The sequence below is a fragment of the Arachis duranensis genome, chromosome 3, assembly GCF_000817695.3.
Source record: "Arachis duranensis cultivar V14167 chromosome 3, aradu.V14167.gnm2.J7QH, whole genome shotgun sequence".
Taxonomy (NCBI): domain Eukaryota; kingdom Viridiplantae; phylum Streptophyta; class Magnoliopsida; order Fabales; family Fabaceae; genus Arachis; species Arachis duranensis.
The window spans coordinates 29,735,291-29,743,558 of record NC_029774.3 but is presented as its reverse complement, the minus strand read 5'-3'; positions in this window follow the sequence as shown (position 1 = coordinate 29,743,558).

The window sequence follows — 8,268 nt, the reverse complement described above, 5'->3', positions numbered from 1 at the left end:
AAAAATTTTATATTACACAAATAAAAATCTGATAAACTCTGAATCTTAAATTCTAAATTAGTAATTTTTAGAGTAATTTGATTAATTATATATATATATATATATATAAATTAGTAATTTTGTTATATTAATTTTATTAACTATAGTTAAATGATATGTAAAATAATTTTATTAATTATAGTAAGATGTCATGTGAAATTAATAATTTTTTAGAGCAATTTTATAAATTTCAGTAATATAATTTAGGAAATTAGTTATTTTTATAGTAATTTTATTAATTATAGTAATTTAATTTTAGAAATTAAAAATCTTTTTAAAATAATCTTATTAATTATACTAATATAATATAAGAAATTAATTATTATATTAAATTAATTTTATTAATTACAGTAATATATCATGAAAATTTATTAATTATATAGAATATGAATTAAAATAACAAAATAAAATTTAAAAAAAATAAAGATATAAAATTTTTAAATTAAAAAATAATAATTTAAAATTTTACAAACATCGCAGAACACTGAAGAATGTGGTGGGCTATCACAACGAGAATCAGCCAAAATGCCTTCCACTCTTTTGTAATAAATGAGCAGATTCCATTTATTATATTAATTTTATTAACTATAGTAATATGTTTTGAAAAATTATTTTTTTTAGGTTAATTTGATTAATTATAGTTAAATTATATGTGTATTTGGATTAAAGTTTGTAAAAAAAGTTTGTATAGAATTGATTTTATAAAATTAATTTTAATAATATGTATGAAAGAGTATTAGAGAAAAAATATTATAAAAAATTAATAAAATTAATCATATGAACAATGAAGAATAAAATTAATAGATAGAAAAAAAATTTCAATCTAAGGTGAAAAAAATAAATGCAAAAAAGTTAGAATTTCTAGTTTTGAGTAAACGGATTAAAGGGTAGAATTATGTTTGCGTTTAGAAGAAAAAAAAATAGCCAAATGAAAGAGTGAAGCTTCGCTAATTTTATTAATTATAGCAACATGATTTAAGAAATTAAAATTTGTTTAAAATAATCTTATGAATTATGTTCATATGATATGAGAAATTAATTATTATATTAAATTAATTTTAATAATTATAGTAATATGTCATGAAAAATTATTAATTATATAAAGTATGAATTATAATAAGATGCTATAAAAATTAGTAATTCTTTAAAGTAATTTTATTGGTTTCACTAATATAATTTAGAAAATTAGTTATTTTTTAATAATTTTATTAATTATAGTAATATAATCTAAGAAATTATTTTTTTTTTAAAATAATCTTATTAATTATGTTAATATGATATGAGAAATTAATTATTATGTTAAATTAAATTTATTAATTATAGTAATATGTCATGGAAAATTAATAATTATATAGAGTATGAATTAAAATAACGATATAAAGTATTAAAAAAATAACGATATAAAGTTTTTAAAATTAAAAATAAAAATTAATAATTTTAAATTTTAAATGGATGTGCAAAACAAATACAAATAACAGTATTCATATTGAATTTGGATCCTCTGAATTTTTAATTAGTAAAGTGTGATCTCTCGTTATTAAATGGTTTCTTTCTCATATTTTTTTCTTGACTCCATTTATGAAATAAATAGTGAAAGATCACACTTTATCCTCTAAAGTAAAATTTAAACTTTAGAGAATCTAAATCCATTCATATTATTCCTCATATAAAAAGATGGATAAGAAGAAGAAAAAAAATCATAAATTCTAAATTAGTAATTTTTAGAGTAACTTGATTAATTGAAACTATGGAATCAACAATTCAAAAGTCTATAAAAAAGTTTAAAATAAGTTACAATAATATGATTTAGGAAATTAATTTTTTTATTAATTTAATTAATTATAATAATATAATCTGAGAAATTATTAAATTTATAAAGTAATTTTATTAATTTTATTAATATGATATGAGAAATTAATTTTTTTAGATTAATTTTAGTAATATGTCATAAAAATTTATTAATTATTTAGGATATTAATTATAGTAAGATGCTATAAAAAATTAGTATTTTTTAAATTAATTTTATTAAATTGAAAAGGGTTACCGTTGATTTGGGAAATAAATTAAAAATAAAAAAAATTTATGTAGTAAGTTCTAAAGTTCAAATGAAAGGATGGACAGTCTCTATTCTTTTAATTCAGAGGACTGCAAATAGTGTTGCAGATTGTATGGCTAAAGCAGCTGCTTCTGTCGCGGATATTCACTCGAATTGGAGCCAACCATGGAGTGAGCTTCAACATCTAATAGATTTAGATATGACCCTAGCCAATTAATTTGGTTTTATCTCTTTTTTCTTTCTTTTCTATTTAGTCACCAAAAAAATATATGACTCGCATATCTAAATTAATGAGCCTCATATAGAAAGACCAATTAAGCATGGAAGAGAATTAGAGAAACCGAAATGAATAATAAGCACAAGTAGTGTATCAATCATCAACGACAAAAAACATGTAATTATTGATCATGAAAGTAATCATGATACATTTATCACTATATGTTGATATTAATGAACTAAATTTGGTCATGACGTTGATGTGTATATGAATAGTGATGGGTGGGATCTGACTCTTGTGATCGAATCTAGAATAAAAAATTGGAGAGAAACTAAGATTATTAATTATAATAATATAATTTGAGAAATTAGTAAATTTATAAAGTAATTTTATTAATTATAGTAACATATTATAAAAAATTATTAATTATTTAGAGTATTAATTATAATAAAATGCTATAAAAAATTAGTATTTTTTGGATTAGTTTTATTAAATTGATAGAGTTGACTTAGGAAATAAATAAAAAGGAAAAAAAAATATACGTAGTAAGTTCTAAGGTTCAAATAAAATGATGGACATATATTAAGAAGAAGAAGAAGAAAAAAAATTCTAAAATTTTAAAACCTAAGTCCTACATCCTAAATTCTAGACTCTACACCATAAATCCTAAACACTAAATCCTAAATTATAAATTAGTAATTTTTAAAGTAACTTGATTAATTATTGCTCGAATGAACTTTGACTATTTCTAATTTAGAGAATACTTATATTTTATTTGGTTTATTAAAATAAAAAAATAAGAAAAAGAGAAGAGTGAATGAATTAATATTTTTCTCCAACAATAAAAATTATAGTAAATTTAATTGTAAAAAAAGAGCAATTAATTAAAGATATTATTATGTTTGTGTAAATGATAATGTGTTTTAAAATTAAAAAATTAAATTTTAATTTAATTCATACTGTAACACCTTAACTTTTAGCATGTCATGATCGTACCAAAAGTAAGGAGTAAGTAAGGAGTAGCTAACTTGTTCTCCTTATTTACTATTTAATATTGAGCCTTTAGGTCGATATCGCGTTTCAGTTTATAAGAAAATACCAGAAAATTATTTGTAGTAATTCAAATCACACAATTATTAATAATAATAAATGCTATACAAATGAATTCAATATACAACTCAAATACAATACCTATCCCTCTGGATAAAATAAAACTTAAAGCAACAAGGGCGAGAAAACTCTATAAAAATAATAGGAATCACAAGTAAATCTACTAGTCGTCTGCATCTTCTAACTGAATCTTCGAACCTGTGTCACTGAAAGGGTGGAAGATTTTGGGGTGAGAACAAACCACACGTTCTCAGTAGAGAATGGGAATGCCGTAAAAGTAATGAATTTAATGCAAATAATTAACTTACTTAGTAAAACTATTTTGTTAACCCTTTGGAAATACTTTTATTTCTACTTTAGATAAATAATTACTTTTCTTTAAATTTCTAAACTCAAAATAAATTTTAAATATAAAACTAGTCACATTTTCTGTCTCTCAGCCACATAGTTAATTCTCAGTCAAATGTCAACTCGTAATCACTTTAATACACTCACAAACAAATAGTGCAAGGAAGAGATTCAATTCAATGTACAAGCAAGTCACAACAAGATAAACAATATAATCACAAAGTAATAAAACAAGCAAGCGCAATCAAATGCAAATGTGCAAACAATATGATGCATGTCTATCCTTAACGCATGCCATGAGCTCATGTGTCGGTTGCCTACCCGCTCCCGACATTACCCGGGCACAAGTCCCAGATATGACTTTCCAGATGCATCAGTGTGCTTATAAGTCGTACGGCTAGGCCGTATCAGTGTGACTTTCCAAATCAATAAGCGTACATTTGGAAAACAGTTCTCAGTGTGTGGGCGTCCCACTTTACATTTGGCACTAAGGCCTAAACAATGTCACATCTGCTCTCCTGTGGCAGACGCTTCATTAATTAATATATTCCTTTAATCTTTGTTCTCTGCTCTCCTGTGGTAGAGATTCCTTTTCTTAAAAAAAAAAACAAACTCAAAACAACACTTAGAACAAAATCTCTCCTTACAAAATTGGATTTAAAACGTTATGTTTTTCTTAATAAATCTAGTTTAAAAATAGAATACACCTTTTCTCAACCAAATAAATCTCAAATAATTTAATTTTTCAAAACCAAATATTTTAAAATAACTTTTCAAATAAAACCTCAGATTTTTATAAAATTTCGGCAGCACTTCCCCTAAAACTCGGGGTTAGCCACCCTTTTTTGGGTCCCAACTGAACCATTTTCAACCACTTTTCAATCGAGAAATCAAATACATATTCATCAAATTCAGTCACAAACACAACTCATACTCATCATTCAGTTATTTCAAACAATCATAAATTATTTACAAATACCCACTAGACTTCCATGGCATTCATAGTTTAAAAACAGTTAATTTCAAAATAAAATCCCCTACTTCCGTATGAAATCAAAATCAACAAAAGTTTCGGATAAACTTTCTGACCGAGCTGCTGAAGAGAAAAACGTCAAGAATCGTCTGTGCCTCCTAGAACTCCAATTGGCCGAACTCAAGAAGAAGGGGAGCTATATTACCGTCAGTTTCCACCGAACAAAAATAACATCAACGCGTAGAGGAGGAAGATACGAACACTTTTACCGGATTAGATTTTTTATTGGAGTTATAGAGCGCCAGAAATCGAGACCGGAAACTCGAAGGTTTCACGGTTCTCCTCACCCACACTCTCGGTCTCTCTTTCTTTCCTTTCCTTAGTGGTTCGGTGATTCAATGAAAGGAATGCAAAATGATGATGATTATTGAAATAAAGAAACTTAAGTGTCATTAGTTATACATACAAAAAAAACATGTATATATATATATATATATATACTTTCATGTATATTTTCCTTTCTTATATATATATAAAATAAATATATATAGTGGCTTATATGTATAATAATGTCCTTCGGCCATTTTTTTCTTTTTGAATAATAATAATAATAGTAATAACAATATTTATAAAAATCAATTTAGACTATAACTATCAATATAGTTTTTGATAGATAACTCAAAATAATAGAATAAGTCATAAGTAAATTAAATTTTATTTTTAAATTTAAAGCATAAAATTTAATTTTAAAAATTTGGGTTGTTATATCCTACCCACCTTACAAAAATTTTCGCCCTCGAAAATTGATATAAGATGGAAAAGATTCATATCAACTCTATTTTCAAAAATATCGAAAAAAAGAAATAGAGAAATATGGCATGTTTAGTTTTGTAAATGTGAAAGAAATCATATCTCATGAAAGAAGTTTGAAACAAAAGGTCTTATAGCAAATAACCAAGGAAGAAATTCACATTAACACAAATAAGGATTATACGTTGAGACGGAGCTAACCCCTAAAATTAACTTCTAACGTTTTCAAACCCCATAATTTATGTTACTTATTACTTTTATTGCATCTATGATAACTCGTTAGTACTCTCATATACATAAATTATTAGTATTAAGTTGGCCAGACTTATTACCATGAGGTATGCAATGGTAAGCTAACAGCATTAATCAACGGACAATCATGCATCTCAAAACTCAAACTCTTGTCATTAGGACAAGTCCTATTGCATGACAGACACTCAGAGTATGCAGTGAAGCATAATCAGTCCATTCTCAAGGCTCTAATAGGAACGAACTGCTCTGATACCATAATGTAACACCCTAACATTTAGCACGTCATGATCATACCAAAAGTAGGGAGTTACTAACCTGTTCTCCTTATTTATTATTTAATATTGAGCCTTTAGGTCGATATCGCGTTTCAGTTTATAAGAAAATATCATAAAATTATTTGTAGTAATTCAAATCACACAATTATTAATAATAATAAATGCTATACAAATGAATTCAATATAAAACTCAAATACAATACCTATCCCTCTAGATAAAACAAAACTTAAAGCAACAAGAGCGAGGGAACTCTATAAAAATAACAGGAATCACAAGTAAATCTACTAATCGTCTGCATCTTCTAACTGAATCTTCGAACCTGTGTCACTGAACGGGTGGAAGATTTTGGGGTGAGAACAAACCACACGTTCTCAGTAGGGAATGAGAATGCCGTAAAAGTAATGAATTTAATGCAGATAATTAACTTACTTAGTAAAACTATTTTGTTAACTCTTTGGAAATACTTTTATTTCTACTTTAGATAAATAATTACTTTTCTTTAAATTTCTAAACTCAAAACAAATTTTAAATATAAAACTAGTCACATTTTCTGTCTCTCAGCCACATAGTTAATCCTCAGTCAAATGTCAACTCGTAATCACTTTAATACACTCACAAACAAATAGTGCAAGGAAGAGATTCAATTTAATGTACAAGCAAGTCACAACAAGATAAACAATACAATCACAAAGTAATAAAACAAGCAAGCGCAATCAAATGCAAATGTGCAAACAAGATGATGCATGTCTATCCCTAACGCAGGCCATGAGCTCATGTGTCGGTTGCCTACCCGCTCCCGACATTACTCGGGCACAAGTCCCAGATATGGCTTTCCAGATGCATCAGTGTGCTTATAAGTCGTACGGCTAGGCCGTATCAGTGTGACTTTCCAAATCAATAAGCGTACATCTGGAAAACAGTTCTCAGTGTGTGGGTGTCCCCACTTTACATTTGGCACTAAGGCCCAAACAATGTCACATCTGCTCTCCTGTGGCAGACGCTTCATTAATTAATATATTCCTTTAATCTTTGTTCTCTGCTCTCTTGTGGCAGAGATTCCTTTTCTTAAAAAAAAAAACAAACTCAAAATAACACTTAGAACAAAATCTCTCCTTACAAAATTGGATTTAAAACGTTATGTTTTTCTTAATAAATCTAGTTTAAAAATAGAATACACATTTTCTCAACTAAATAAATCTCAAATAATTTAATTTTCCAAAACCAAATCTTTTAAAATAACTTTTCAAATAAAACCTCAGATTTTTATAAAATTTCGGCAGCACTTCCCCTAAAACTCGGGGTTAGTCACCCTTTTTTGGGTCCCAACTGAACCATTTTCAACCTCTTTTCAATCGAGAAATCAAATACATATTCATCAAATTCAGTCACAAACACAACTCATACTCATCATTCAGTTATTTCAAACAATCATAAATTATTTACAAATACCCACTAGACTTCCATGGCATTCATAGTTTAAAAACAGTTAATTTTAAAACAAAATCCCCTACCTCCGTATGAAATCAAAATCAACAAAAGTTTCGGAAAAACTTTCTGACCGAGATGCTGAAGAGAAAAACGTCAAGAATCGTCTGTGCCTCTTAGAACTCCAATTGGCCAAACTCAAGAAGAAGGGGAGCTATATTACCGTCAGCTTTCACCGAACAAAAATAACGTCAACGCGTAGAGGAGGAAGATACGAACACTTTTATCAGATTAGATTTTTTATTGGAGTTATATGATGATGATTATTGAAATAAAAAAACTTAAGTGTCATTAGTTATACATGCAAAGAAAATATGTGTCATGCTTTATTAATTAATATATGGTCGAATCTACGGATTGATTCGAATTTCGTATCCTAGAACAGTTATCCAAACCAATTACTAGAGAGAGTCATTGATTTAGTTTGAGTTAGACCTGATTACTCATTTATTTTAGAACCAATTTAACTGGTTCGATTTGGGTTTGGACAGATAATCAGTTATCCGCGATATATGCTCAGCCCTACCAAATCTCCAAGTTCAACAACCAATCTCTAGCTCTCAAATTCTAAATCCTAAACCCTAAACTCTAGTAATTAGTGTTTTATTTTTTTAAAAATAAGATAAATATATTTTGTTATATTCTAACTAATATTTGAAAATTTTTATAAATATTCATATAATATTTTAATTTTATCAATTA